The following is a 14,327-nucleotide window of genomic DNA, read 5'->3' as shown; positions in this document are numbered from 1 at the left end:
CTTCAGTACTTTACCACAAAGTGCCTCCTGATGTATAGTACAGTAATATGTTGTCAGCTCGTCAGGGCAATTCTCCTCCTGCATCTTCTCTCACATCCTCCCAACCAATCCGCTCCTCCCACCGCACATATCAGGTGCCACATCTGTTGTCAGTCCAGTAAGTTTATCCCATGGTAACTTTGTCATTTACAAATTTCTCGACTTGTTGAAAAATATAATTTACTATGGTCGTGCCATGCATTGATTTAACACCCAAGAGCTCTTCACTAATGAATCCACCCCAGGCATGAAAATTGACAACTGAGCAGTGTCTGTAGCATCCATGCGCTCGTCAACAACAAGTGAGTAAGCTACAAAGTATTTTGCTTTTTCAGCGAGCTTCTCTTGTAGATCGGTGGCTAGCTCATCCACACGATCGGCCACTGTATACAGTGGGGAGAACAAGTATTTGATACACTGCCGATTTTGCAGGTTTTCCTACTTACAAAGCATGTAGAGGTCTATAATTTTTATCATAGGTACACTTCAACTGTGAGAGACGGAATCTAAAACAAAGATCCAGAAAATCACATTGTATGATTTTTAAGTAATTAATTTGCATTTTGTTGCATGACATACAGTGAGGGAAAAAAATATTTGATCCCCTGCTGATTTTTCTACGTTTGCCCACTGACAAAGAAATGATCAGTCTATAATTTTAATGGTAGGTTTATTTGAACAGTGAGAGACAGAATAACAACAAAACAATCTAGAAAAACACATGTTAAAAATGTTATAAATTGATTTGCATTTTAATGAGGGAAATAATTATTTGACCCCCTCTCAATCAGAAAGATTTCTGGCTCCCATGTGTCTTTTATACAGGTAACGAGCTGAGATTAGGAGCACACTCTTAAAGGGAGTGATCCTAATCTCAGCTTGTTACCTGTATAAAAGACACCTGTCCACAGAAGCAATCAATCAATCAGATTCCAAACTCTCCACCATGGCCAAGACCAAAGAGCTCTCCAAGGATGTCAGAGACAAGATTGTAGACCTACACAAGGCTGGAATGGGCTACAAGACCATCACCAAGCAGATTGGTGAGAAGGTGACAACAGTTGGTGTGATTATTCGCAAATGGAAGAAACACAAAAGAACTGTCAATCTCCCTCGGCCTGGGGCTCCATGCAAGATCTCACCTCGTAGAGTTGCAATGATCATGAGAACGGTGAGGAATCAGCCCAGAACTACATGGGAGGATCTTGTCAATGATCTCAAGGCAGCTGGGACCATAGTCATCAAGAAAACAATTGGTAACACACTACGCCGTGAAGGACTGAAATCCTGCAGCGCCCGCAACGTCCCCCAGCTCAAGAAAGCACATTTACAGGGCCGTCTGAAGTTTGCCAATGAACATCTGAATGATTCAGAGGAGAATTGGGTGAAAGTGTTGTGGTCAGATGAGACCAAAATCGAGCTCTTTGGCATCAACTCAACTCGCTGTGTTTGGAAGAGGAGGAATGCTGCCTATGACCCCAAGAACACCATCCCCACCGTAAAACATGGAGGTGGAAACATTATGCTTTGGGGGTGTTTTTCTGCTAAGGGGACAGGACAACTTCACTGCATCAAAGGGACGATGGACGGGGCCATGTATCGTCAAATCTTGGGTGAGAACCTCCTTTCCTCAGCCAGGGCATTGAAAATGGGTCGTGGATGGGTATTCCAGCATGACAATTACCCAAAACACACGGCCAAGGCAACAAAGGAGTGGCTCAAGAAGAAGCACATTAAGGTCCTGGAGTGGCCTAGCCAGTCTCCAGACCTTAATCCCATAGAAAATCTGTGGAGGGAGCTGAAGGTTCGAGTTGCCAAACGTCAGCCTCGAAACCTTAATGACTTGGAGAAGATCTGCAAAGAGGAGTGGAACAAAATCCCTCCTGAGATGTGTGCAAACCTGGTGGCCAACTACAAGAAACGTCTGACCTCTCTGATTGCCAACAAGGGTTTTGCCACCAAGTATTAAGTCATGTTTTGCAGAGGGGTCAAATACTTATTTCCCTTATTAAAATGCAAATCAATTTATAACATTTTTGACATGCGTTTTTCTGGATTTTTTTGTTGTTATTTTGTCTCTCACTGTTCAAATAAACCTACCATTAAAATTATAGACTGATCATGTCTTTGTCAGTGGGCAAACGTACAAAATCAGAAGGGGATCAAATACTTTTTTTCCTCACTGTAAGTATTTGATACATCAGAAAAGCAGAAGTTAATATTTGGTACAGAAACCTTTGTTTGCAATTACAGATATCATACGTTTCCTGTAGCGGCGGATGCAGGGTGGAATGAGCGGGCCCTCATAGATCACTACCGCTGTAGTTTACGGGAGGACGTCCGTCGGGAGCTGGCCTGCAGGGATACCAGCCTCACTTTCGATCAGTTAGTGGACATGTCCATCAGGCTGGACACCCTGCTGGCTACCCGCGGACGTTCCGAGGGGGTTCCGTCCATTCCATCCTCCAGCACCTCCGAGCCGAGCCCGATGGAGCTCGGGGGAGCTGGCGCTAGAGAGAGGAGGGGTCGGAGCACGAGGGGGACCGTCCCCTGCACCAACTGTGGCCGTGGAGGACACACCGCGGCCAGGTGCTGGGGAGGGTCTCCTAGGGGAGAAGACGGCAGGCTCCGCACTGGGGAGTCCTTCCAGGTGAGTAGGCGCCCCACTTACCCAGAGCTCTCTGTTGCGCACTTCTGTCTACCTGTGCGTTTTCCACAGGTTGCACCTCATTCCCAGCATAAGGCGCTAGTAGATTCAGGCGCGGCTGGGAATTTTGTTGATCGTAAATTTTGTTTAGAATTAGGGATTCCCCTCCTTCCTGTTAATGTCCCATTCCCCGTTCATGCCCTAGATAGCGATCCGTTGGGATCGGGCTTGATCAGGGAGGTCACAGCACCACTTAGGATGTGTACGCAGGGGGGTCATGAGGAGATTATCCAACTGTATCTGATCGACTCTCCTGCGTATCAGGTGGTGCTGGGAATAATCTGGTTGAGTCTCCATAATCCGTCTATTTCGTGGCAGGAGAGGGCTCTGATGGAGTGGTCTGCCCAGTGTGTGGGGCGATGTCTAGGTGTTTCCGTGGGGGCGACCTCGGTGGAGAGTCCAAACCAGGTGCCCGCATTGCACATTCCCCCCGAGTATGAGGATTTGGCTATCGTGTTCAGTAAATCGAGGGCAACGCAGTTGCCTCCTCATAGGCAGGGAGATTGTGCGATAGACCTCCAGGCAGGAGCAGCGCTCCCACGGAGTCATGTGTATCCTCTGTCTCAAGAGGAGAAGAGAGCTATGGAGACTTACATAGACGAATCTCTGAGACAAGGATACATACGGCCATCCACTTCCCCTGCGTCCTCGAGTTTCTTTTTTGTGAAGAAGAAGGATGGAGGGTTACGCCCGTGCATTGATTACCGTAGTCTCAATCAGATCACGGTGAAATACAGTTATCCACTCCCGCTGATTGCGACCATGACGGAGTCATTGCACGGGGCGCGTTTCTTCACAAAATTAGATCTCAGGAGCGCTTACAACTTGGTGCGCATTAGAGAGGGCGATGAATGGAAGACAGCATTTAGTACCACCTCGGGTCATTACGAGTATCTCGTCATGCCATACGGGTTGATGAACGCTCCTTCAGTTTTCCAATCATTCGTGGATGAGATCTTCAGGGACATGCAGGGGCAGGGGGTGGTCGTGTACATAGATGACTTTCTTGTGTACTCTTCTACCCGAGCCGAGCATGTAGCCCTGGTGCGCCGAGTGTTGAGGAGGCTATTGGAGAACGACCTGTATGTCAAGGCAGAGAAATGTCTGTTCTTCCAGGAGTCGGTCTCCTTTTTGGGTTATCAGTTGTCTGCGTCAGGGGTGAAGATGGAGGTTGACCGGGTGTCAGCCGTGCATAATTGGCAGACTCCAACCACTGTTAAAGAGGTGCAGCAGTTTTTGGGGTTTGCAAATTACTACCGGAGGTTTATCCGGGGTTTTGGACAGGTGGCAGCTCCCATAACGTCTCTGTTGAAGGGGGGTCCGGTGCGTTTGCAGTGGTCAGCCGAGGCGGACAGGGCTTTTGGGAGACTGAAGGACCTGTTTACTTCGGCTCCGGTGCTGGCGCATCCGGATCCCGCTTTACCATTTCAGTTAGAGGTGGACGCGTCCGAGGCCGGTATAGGGGCCGTGCTTTCGCAACGGTCCGGCACGCCACCTAAACTCCGCCCCTGTGCCTTTTATTCCAAAAAGCTCAGTCCGGCGGAGCGAAATTATGACGTAGGGGACAGGGAGCTGTTAGCCGTGGTACAGGCCCTAAAGGTGTGGAGGCATTGGCTTGAGGGGGCTCAACACCCTTTTCTCATTTTGACTGACCACCGTAACCTGGAGTACATCCGGGCAGCTAGGAGACTGAACCCTCGCCAGGCGCGGTGGAACATGTTTTTAGCCCGGTTCGTATTTAAGATCACGTACATCCCTGGGTCACAGAACGGTAAGGCAGACGCACTGTCTCGGCGGTATGACACAGAGGAGAGGTCCGTGGAGCCCACTCCCATACTGCCGGAGTCTTGTCTGGTGGCACCGGCAGTGTGGGAGGTCGATGCTGAGATCGAGCGGGCATTGCGCACCGACCCTAGTCCTCCTCAATGCCCGGAGGTTCGGACGTACGTTCCGCTCGAGGTTCGGGATCGATTGATCTATTGGGCTCACACGTCACCCTCCTCTGGACATCCTGGTATTGGCCGGACAGTGCCCTGCCTTAGCGCTAAGTACTGGTGGCCAACGTTAGCCAGGGATGTGAGGGTTTATGTCTCCTCCTGCTCGGTGTGCGCCCAGTGTAAGGCGCCTAGACATCTGCCTAGGGGTAAGTTACAACCCCTGCCCGTTCCACAACGACCATGGTCTCACCTCTCGGTGGACTTCGTCACAGACCTTCCCCCGTCGCAGGGGAATACTACCATACTGGTCGTTGTGGACCGGTTCTCTAAGGCCTGTCGTTTGCTCCCTATGCCGGGTCTTCCTACTGCCCTACAGACCGCCGAAGCTCTATTCACCCACGTTTTTCGGCACTACGGGGTACCCGAGGATATTGTGTCTGATCGAGGTCCCCAGTTCACCTCCAGAGTCTGGAGAGCGTTTATGGAGCGTTTGGGGGTCTCGGTGAGCCTGACCTTGGGTTACCATCCAGAGAGTAATGGGCAGGTGGAACGTGTGAACCAGGATGTGGGTAGGTTTCTTAGATCATACTGCCAGGGCCGGCCGGAGGAGTGGGCAAGGTATGTTCCCTGGGCAGAAATGGCTCAACCAACCTCTTTCCAATGTGTGTTAGGTTACCAGCCGGTTCTGGCACCATGGCAGCAGAGCCAGATCGAGGCTCCTGCGGTGGATGAGTGGGTACGGCGCTCGGAGGAGACGTGGAACGCTGCACACGTCCACCTGCAGCGGGCCATCCGTCGTCAGAAGGCGAGCGCCGATCTCCACCGCAGTGAGGGGCCGGTGTACGCACCTGGTGATCGAGTCTGGCTCTCTACCAGAAAACTGCCCCTCCGCCTGCCCTGCCGGAAACTGGGTCGGCGGTTTGTGGGGCCGTTTAAAGTCCTGAGAAGATTGAACGAGGTGTGTTACAGATTACAACTGCCTAGTGACTATCGTATTAACCCCTCGTTCCATGTGTCTCTTCTCAGGCCGGTGGTAGCTGGTCCACTCCTGGAAGATGAGATCAGAGAGACTCCTCCGCCCCCATTGGACATCGAGGGGGCACCGGCGTACACCGTGCGGTCCATCTTGGATTCGAGACGTCGGATGGGGGGTCTCCAATATCTCGTGGAGTGGGAGGGGTACGGCCCGGAGGAACGGTGCTGGGTGCCGAGGAGAGACATTTTGGACCCGTCTCTCCTGACAGAATTCCACCGTAGTCATCCGACGCTCCCTGATCCGCGTCCTCCTGGTCGTCCCCGAGGCCAGGGTCGGCGCACGGCTGGAGCCGCGCGTCAAGGGGGGGGTGGTACTGTCACGGTTTCGGCCGAGGCTGCCTCTCTTCCTTGCTCGGGCAGGCTTCGGCGGTCGTCGTCCCCGGAGTACTAGCTGCCACTGTTGTATGTTTCGATGTTCGTTTGGTTTTGTCTTTATGTTGTACACCTGTTATCATTTAGCGCTCATTATTGTCCTATAAGTTCTCGTTGTGTTTTGTCATGTGTTGTGTGTGATTGCGCTACTGTTGGTTGTCTGTGCTTCGTTGTTTCCTCCTCTGTTTGGAGAGGGTTCTCGCACATGTTAGTGCACATTTTGTTATTTACGCCTGTGTGCGTAATTTCTCGCCTCCGGGCTTTTTTGGCTCGTGTTCTAAGTGATTGTTCACTAAAGTCTTTTGGACTAAGTTTCTGCGTCCTGCGCCTGATTCCTGCACCACACCCACCTACAGCACCCACTGACAGACGTAAAACAGTTACAGCTGCTGAAACAGTTAGTGAAAATATGATACAGCGCACTGGCTGTCTCATGGGTGTGTACACTCTTAGAAATGATTATTTGTGGAGGGATAGGGTTCTACCAAGAACCATTTTCCTCTGAAGAACCCTTTTTGGAAGAAAGGGTTATTTGATGATTCTTTGGAAGGCAAGAGGGGTTCTACATAGAAATCTTCTGAATAGGAATAAGCTTTTTTATTGTAATTATTTTTCTTTCTTTTAAAGAGTGCCTGAGAATTAGTGTTTATCTCAGTGTTCAAACTTTAACATCAGGAGTTTGAGTAATCTGATAGGTGTATGGGAATATTTAGCATGTATCTGGTTTTCCGTAAGTCCATTTAACATATACAGTACTGACATAGTTAATATCTTTGTCCTGATTTCTGTCTTTCAAATGTTGTGATTTTATTCAGAAGAGAGAATGCGTGAACCAGCAGTGTATTGTACGGTACACAGCAAATTGGCCAGTTTTACCTAGTGTTGATTTTTCAGTGTTACATTTCTAGTGTTGATTCAGGGGTTAAATTAATTTAGCACTCTGTGGTGTAAAAGACCCCAGAGTTGAGTGTGATTGTGTCATTTTTAAAACACTCAAAACCACGCCCATCATTATCATATTTCTCAGCATGGTCTATTTACTACAGGTTGATTTTGAGAATTGTTTGTTTCAATGTCTGTGTTTTTGCATGTACATTTGATTAGTTGTTTAATCTTACGCTACATAAATAACATCAATTTTTCTAAACTAATTCAATCGGTTAGTAGTTGGACTTATTTTACCCATTACAGAGATGGTTGTGTCACGATCGTCATGAAAAGTGGACCAAGGCGCAGCGTGATATGAGTACATACTTTAATAGGTACTTAATTACAACACAAAACAACAAACGATACGTTAAGTCCTCGGTCAATAACACAAACCTACACGGAACAAGATCCCACAAAAGACAATTGCACAATAGGCTGCCTAAGTATGGCTCCCAATCAGAGACAACAAGCAACAGCTGATTCACGTTGCCTCTGATTGAGAACCACCACGGCCAACATAGAAACACATAAACTAGATCGTGAACATAGAACACAACACATAGACACTACACACCCTGGCTCAACATAAAAGATTCCCTAGAGCCAGGGCGTGACAGGTTGTTCCAGTTTAGATGATTTACGTAGTCTCAGCAAGAAATCTTCCCTACCCTGGCAGTCATTTTAAATGCAGGTTGCGGTTGATTTCTACTAGGAATTACACATCACTTGGCAAGCCAGCGTAATGTGATTTACATTTACATTTACATCATTTAGCAGACGCTCATATCCAGAGCGACTTACAAATTGGTTTATTCAACTTATGATAGCAAGTGGGACAACCACTTTTTTTCTTCTTCTTTTTTTTATTGGGGGGGGTAGAAGGATTGCTTTATACTATTCCAGGTATTCCTTAAAGAGGTAGGGTTTCATGTGTCTCCGGAAGGTGGTCAGTGACTCCGCTGTCCTGGCGTCGTGGGGGAGCTTGTTCCACCATTGGGGTGCCAGAGCAGCAAATAGCTTTGACTGGGCTGAGCGGGAACTGTGCTTCTGTAGAGGTAGGGGAGCTAGCAGGCCAGAGGTGGATGAACGTAGTGCCCTCGTTTGGGTGTAGGGTCTGATCAGAGCCTGAAGGTAAGGAGGTGCCGTTCCCCTCACAGCTCCGTAGGCAAGCACCATGGTCTTGTAGTAGATGCAATGAAATGGTTTTTCCCATGTGGATCTTCATGTGCAGTTTCCGGTGATAATTATGCTTGAAGCCTTGGCCACAAAACTGGCACTTATATGGTTTCACCCCTGTATGAGTCCTCATGTGGACTGTCAGATCAGGGTTTCTTATGAAACATTTTCCACAAACACGACAGCAAAATGGCCTCTCCCCTGTGTGAATCTTCATGTGTGTGTTCATATAAGATTTACTGCTGAAACATTTCCCACAAACAGGGCAGCGATGTGGTTTCTCCCCAGAGTGGCTCTTCATATGCACAGCTAGGTTTCCACTCTGACTGAATCCTTTGCCACAAAACTGGCAGCGGTATGGTCTCTTCCCTGTATGAATCCTCTTGTGCGCTGTGAGATCTGGATTTTTTCTGAAACACTTGCCACAATCATGATAGCGAAATGATTTCTCCCCTGGGTGAACCTTCATATGATCATTCAGCTCAGCACTCCCAGGGAAAAATGTACCACAAACATGACAAACTCTAGCTCCAACATGGGTTTCTAGATGACCGAACATACTTTCTGTGGACTCTAAGTGTATTCCACACACACCACATAGACATTCTTTGTCCTGTGCATGCTTTCTTGCATGATTCACTAAAGAAGCTAAGTAGGAGAACTACATTCCACAAAATTTACAGCGGATATAGGCACTTTGTTTTCTTACTGTCTGTGATCTCTTTGATGGTGATCTCTTTGATTTAAGTGGCTTTGAACCTGACAGAGGTCTACTCTCTGATTTGCCTGTAAACTAGTGATGGGGCAACAAAGCTTCGTGAAGCGTTTTGGCTTTCCAGCCAATTGTGTCGAAAATAGGTTCATTACGAGGCTGAAATGGAACAACCATTTCAGTAACGGGTGCAAAAAATCGAACTAAATGATTGGATTAGTTTAGGAGAATGTATGTTATTTATCTTTGTGTAGCATAACATTAATCAATCAATCACTCAATGTATACTGAACAAAAATATAAATGCAACATGCAACAATTTCAGACATTTAGCTGAGTTAAAATTCGTATAAGGAAATGAGTCAATTGAAATACATTCATTAGGCCCTAATCTATGGATTTCACATGACTGGGCAGGGGCTGGCGTGGTTACACGTGGTCTGAGGTTGTGAGGCCGGTTGGACATACTGCCTAATTCACTAAAACGACGTTTGAGGCGGTTTATGGTAGAGAAATGAACATTAAATCCCTGGCAACAGCTCTGGTGGACATTCCTGCAGTCAGCATGCCAATTGCATGCGCCTTCAAAACAGACATCTGTGGCATTGTGTTTTGTGACGAAACTGCACATTTTAGAGTGTCCTTTTATTGTCCCCAGCACAATGTGCATCTGTGTAATGATCATGCTGTTTAGTCAGCTTCTTGATATGCCACACCTGTTAGGTGGATGAATTATCTTGACAAATGATAAAATGCTCACTCGCCCCTGCACACAACCAAAGCGATCAGGAAACCCCTGCATACACTCCTCCTTTTAGATGCAGCTCATCCTCCTAGCCAGACTGGAAGACGGCGTGGAAGTACTCTCTGCACTGCTCCACCAAAGCCCAGTTCACAGTGAAAACGATCCCCTCTACCGTTACCCTCGGAGAGCCTGCCTGCGGCACTCCCTCCCCCAGCTTGGGGCTAGTGCCCCTTCCCTTTCTCACTTTGGGCCTTGGCAGCCCTGTCGAGTCCCTGGCTTCTGGAGGCCTCCATCTGATCCCGAGCTTGGTTCCTATAAATGAAATAAATATGCCATTTAGCAGACGCTTTTATCCAAAGCGACTTACAGTCATGCGTGCATACATTTTTGTGTATGGGTGGTCCCGGGGATCGAACCCACTACCTTGGCGTTACAAGCGCCGTGCTCTACCAGCTGAGCTACAGAGGTTCCTCTACCCCAAACCTGTGCCCTGGTGACAATGCACTATGGCAAAGGTGACACGGGCTAGGACTGTCAAAGTTTTCCCCAGGCTTGACGATATTCAAAAGTGTGGTAGGAGTGTGCAGAGTTGTATTGATGCCTCTCTGCCTGCTCTGAAAATAGAGTGGTGCTAAAGATAGCAACAGCACCGCTCACGAGCGTCAGATAGCAAAGGGAAACTGTTGACATCTAAGGAACATTACAACAGGCTGCAGTTTAAACTCATAGCAAGCCTCTCATTGGTTGACATTTTTGTTGAATAAGTAATTATTGGGTTGTTCTTGAATTGCGTTAGCATTTGGACATGGCATTTTGGAAAAAAATCATATGTTTTCTAGAATTTGTTTTATTGAATGTATTTGTGTACATCTTCTCATTCTAAATCAACTAATGTGCCAGCTTAATGACTGTAAACCATTTTTACCATTATGATAATGTTGTGCCACCAGTAGGAGTAGTAACACCGATAACAGATTAATTGTCTACTTTTTCCACTTCATAAATTTAACTAGGCTTATTTTCAGTAAAAAATGTACATTAATTTCTCTGGCAACAGCTCTGGTGGACATTCCTGCAGTCAGCATGCCAATTGCACGCTCCCTCAAAACTGGAGGCATCTGTAGCATTGTGTTGTGTGACAAAACTGCAATTTTTTTGTGGCCTTTTATTGTCCCCAGCACAAGGTGCACCTGTGTAATGATCATGCTGTTTAATCAGCTTCTCGATATGCCACACCTATCAGGTGGATGGATTATCTTGGCAAAGGAGAAATGCTCACTAACTGGGATGTAAACAAATTTGTGCACAACATTTGAGAGAAAAAAGCTTTTTGTGCATATGGAACATTTCTGGGATCTTTTATTTCAGCTCATGAAACATGGGACCACCACTTTACAAGTTGCGTTTATATTTTTGTTCAGTGTATGTTGTTGTTGTGTGCTGTGGTTGGCTGCAGTCAACATTTTTTCATGGAGGGAGAGCATGATGCTTCTTCGTTGTCTCCTGTGAGTGAGTTTACGCGTCCCATCTAAGGAATGATCTCCAAAACTCCTTAGAGTTGGTGGAGTTGGTGCCTCTAGGGCAATTCAGGCGGATGTTAGAGGGCCTTTTTACTGAAGAATGTGTTTGTTTCATATGATTGTGTTTTGCTTTTCGTGTTTTGTGTTTGCTTTTCATGTATTATGTAATTGATGTGTGTATAGATATGTATAGTGTAATTGTTGTTTATTGATGTGCATCGCAGTGCTAACTGTGCCACTAGAGATCCTGGTTCGAATCCAGGCTCTGTCGCAGCCGGCCGCGACCGGGAGACTCATGGGCGTCGCACAATTGGCCCAGCGTCGTCCAGGGTAGGGGAGGGAATGGCCGGCAGGGATGTAGAGCAGTTGATAGAGCATGGCGTTTGCAACGCCAGGGTTGCGGGTTCGATTCCCATGGGGGGCCAGTATAAAAAAAATATGTATTCACTAACTGTAAGTCGCTCTGGATAAGAGCGTCTGCTAAATGACTAAAATGTAAATGTAAAATGTTCATGCAGGGCTCACCTGCGAAAGAGACTGTGGTTTCGGCATGACTCCCTGTTTAAATAAAGTTTAAATACAAAATAATAATGTAAGAGCTAACGATGAGTTAAAATCCACTTCATTATTATTTTGTGGCACATTCATGTATTTTCTTTCGCGTGTTTCATAAACTTATAGCCAGCCACAGAGTCTGGGCGCATAGCCATAGGCTATTTACTGTTCTTTGATTGACGACCGAACAGCTTGTGTTGACTAGTCTATAAAAGGTGTCGAACTGACTGAATAAAGTCAATCTCCTATATCCCTTTGCTATTAATAAATCACACAACGTAGTTATATGTTTACAAGATGGCGGCGACAGACGTGGTCGCCCTGTTTCTAGGTCCTAGCCAACTTTGCAGTATTTTGTTCTTTTAGTGTTTTTTCTGACATTACTTGCTTAGAACAGTTCTTGCATTATTACCTACAGCTGAAAAAAAACTTTTTTATATTAGATTGGTGATCACTCACCAGCATTTCGACCAGAAATTCAATTTACATGAATTGGATCCTTTGTTAGAACTCCCCGAGGCAGTTCCATTCATCGAGGGGGCTGCTCGAAAACGCCACCGCTGGAGAAGAGGAATAAGGAGTAGTCAGACTCCAGATGCGTGCATACCATCCACCATTTCCGAGTATATTACTTGCTAACGTTCATTCCCTGGACAATAAAGTAGACGAGCTCCGGGCAAAGAGCTCCTTCCAGAGAGACATCAGGGACTGTAACATACTCTGTTTTACAATATCGTGGCTCTCTCCAGATATACTGTCCCCGTCCATTCAGCCCGCAGGGTTCTCTGTCTATCGCGTGGTCAGGAAGGTGTATGTTTCATGATTTACTACTCGGGGTGTGATTGTGGTAATGTACATGAACTCAAGTCCTTCTGTTCTCCCGAGAGAGTTTTCTTCGATCATCATCATGGACATGTATATTCCCACCCAAGCCGACACCGTGACGGCTCTCAAGGAACTACACTGGATTTTGTACAAACTAGAAACTGCATATCCTGAGGCCGCATTTATTGTAGCTGGGGACTTTAATAAACAAAATCTGAGGAAAACGCTACCGAAGTCCTATCAACAAATCTCCTGTGCTACTCGCTCATCGAGCACTCTTGACCATTGCTACTCCCCCTTCTAGGATGGCTACAAGGCCCTCCCTTCATTTTACTCCTCCCCTCCTATGGGAAGAAACTTAAACAGGAAGCACCCGTGGTAAGGACTGTTCAACATTGGTCTGACCAATCGGAATCTATGATGTTCCGGGTTGCCTGCAAGAATAGTACCGACATATACACTGACTCGGTGACTGAGTTCATCAGGAATTATATAGAGGAAGTTGTTCCCACTGTCACGATTAGAACTTATCCAAACCAAAAACCGTGGATAGATTCGCACAAAACTGAAAGCGCGAACCACCTCATTAAACCATGGCAAGGTGACTGGGAACATGAATGTGTACAAACAGACCATCTATGCCCTCCGTAAGGCAATCAAAGAGGCGAAATGACAGTACAGGGACAAAGTGGAGTCGCAATTCAACATCTCAGACACGAGACATACTGTATGTGGCATGGACTCCAGACAATCACGGATTATAAGGGGAAAGCCAGCCACGTCGTGGACACCGATGCCTCTCTCCCGTTCAAAGTAAACCCCTTTCTTCACCCTCTTCGAGGAAAACACTGAGCCGCCGATGTGGGGCACCGCCGCACCCAAGGACTGTGAGCTCTCATTCTCCATGGCTGACGTGAGTAAGACATTTAAGCATATTAACCTTTGCAAGGCTGCCGGCCCAGACACCATCCCTAGCCGCGTCCTCGGCATGTGCAGACCAGCTGGCTGGAGTGTTTACGGACATATTCAATCTCTCCCCTTGCCAGTCTGTTGTCCCCACTTGGTTCAAGATGTCCACCATTGTTCCTGTACCCAAGAAAGTGAAGGTTACTGAACTAAATGACTATCGCCCTGTAGCACTCACTTCTGTCATCATGAAGTGCTTTGAGGGGCTAGTTAAGGATCATATCACCTCCACCTTACCCAACACCCTAGACCCACTACAATTTGCATACCGCCCCAACAGATCCACGGATGACTCAAATGGCCATGGCACACTGCCCTATTCCATCTGGACAAGAGGATTACCTATGTAAGAATGGTCATCACTAAGCTCGGGGCCCTGGGTCTGAACCCCTCCCTGTGCAACTGGGTCCTGGACTTCCGCAAGTGGTGCAGTTAGCCAATAACACCTCCGCGAAGCTGATCCTCAACACGGAACCCCGCAAGGGTGCATGCTCAGCCCGCTCCTGTACTCCCTGTTCACCCATGACTGCGTTGGCCACGCACGTCTCCAACTCAATCATCAAGTTTCCTGACGACACAACTGTGGTAGGCGTGATTACCAACAACGACGAGACAGCCTACAGGGAGGAGTTGAGGGCCCTGGCGGAGTGGTGCCAGGAAAATAACCTCTCCATCAACGTCAACAATATGAAGGAGCTGATCGTGGACTTCAGGAGACAGCAGAGAGAGCACGCCTTCATCCACATCGACGGGGCCACAGTGGAGAGGGTAAAAAGCTTCAAGTTCCTCGGCATGCACATCACTGACA

At 47.3% G+C, this 14,327-nt stretch overlaps 1 protein-coding gene and 1 pseudogene across 2 annotated transcripts in view; one reads left to right on the top strand and one right to left on the bottom strand.

Moving 5' to 3' along the window:
- The window catches only part of afap1l2 (actin filament associated protein 1-like 2), a 207,698-nt gene that overhangs the window by 79,726 nt on the left and 113,645 nt on the right, over window positions 1–14,327 (top strand). The window lies entirely within an intron of this gene.
- LOC311117625 lies at window positions 6,762–13,459 on the bottom strand (annotated as a pseudogene). The gene is made up of 3 exons: window positions 13,385–13,459; window positions 8,176–8,989; window positions 6,762–6,778 (listed from the first exon to the last, which is right to left on the bottom strand). The product of its transcript is annotated as an uncharacterized misc_RNA (transcript).

Source organism: Coregonus lavaretus (genome assembly GCF_964263955.1).
Source record: "Coregonus lavaretus genome assembly, chromosome: 1".
Lineage (NCBI taxonomy): Eukaryota > Metazoa > Chordata > Actinopteri > Salmoniformes > Salmonidae > Coregonus > Coregonus lavaretus.
Note: the sequence above shows the minus strand (reverse complement) of the source record. Positions and strands in the feature narration are given on the sequence as shown.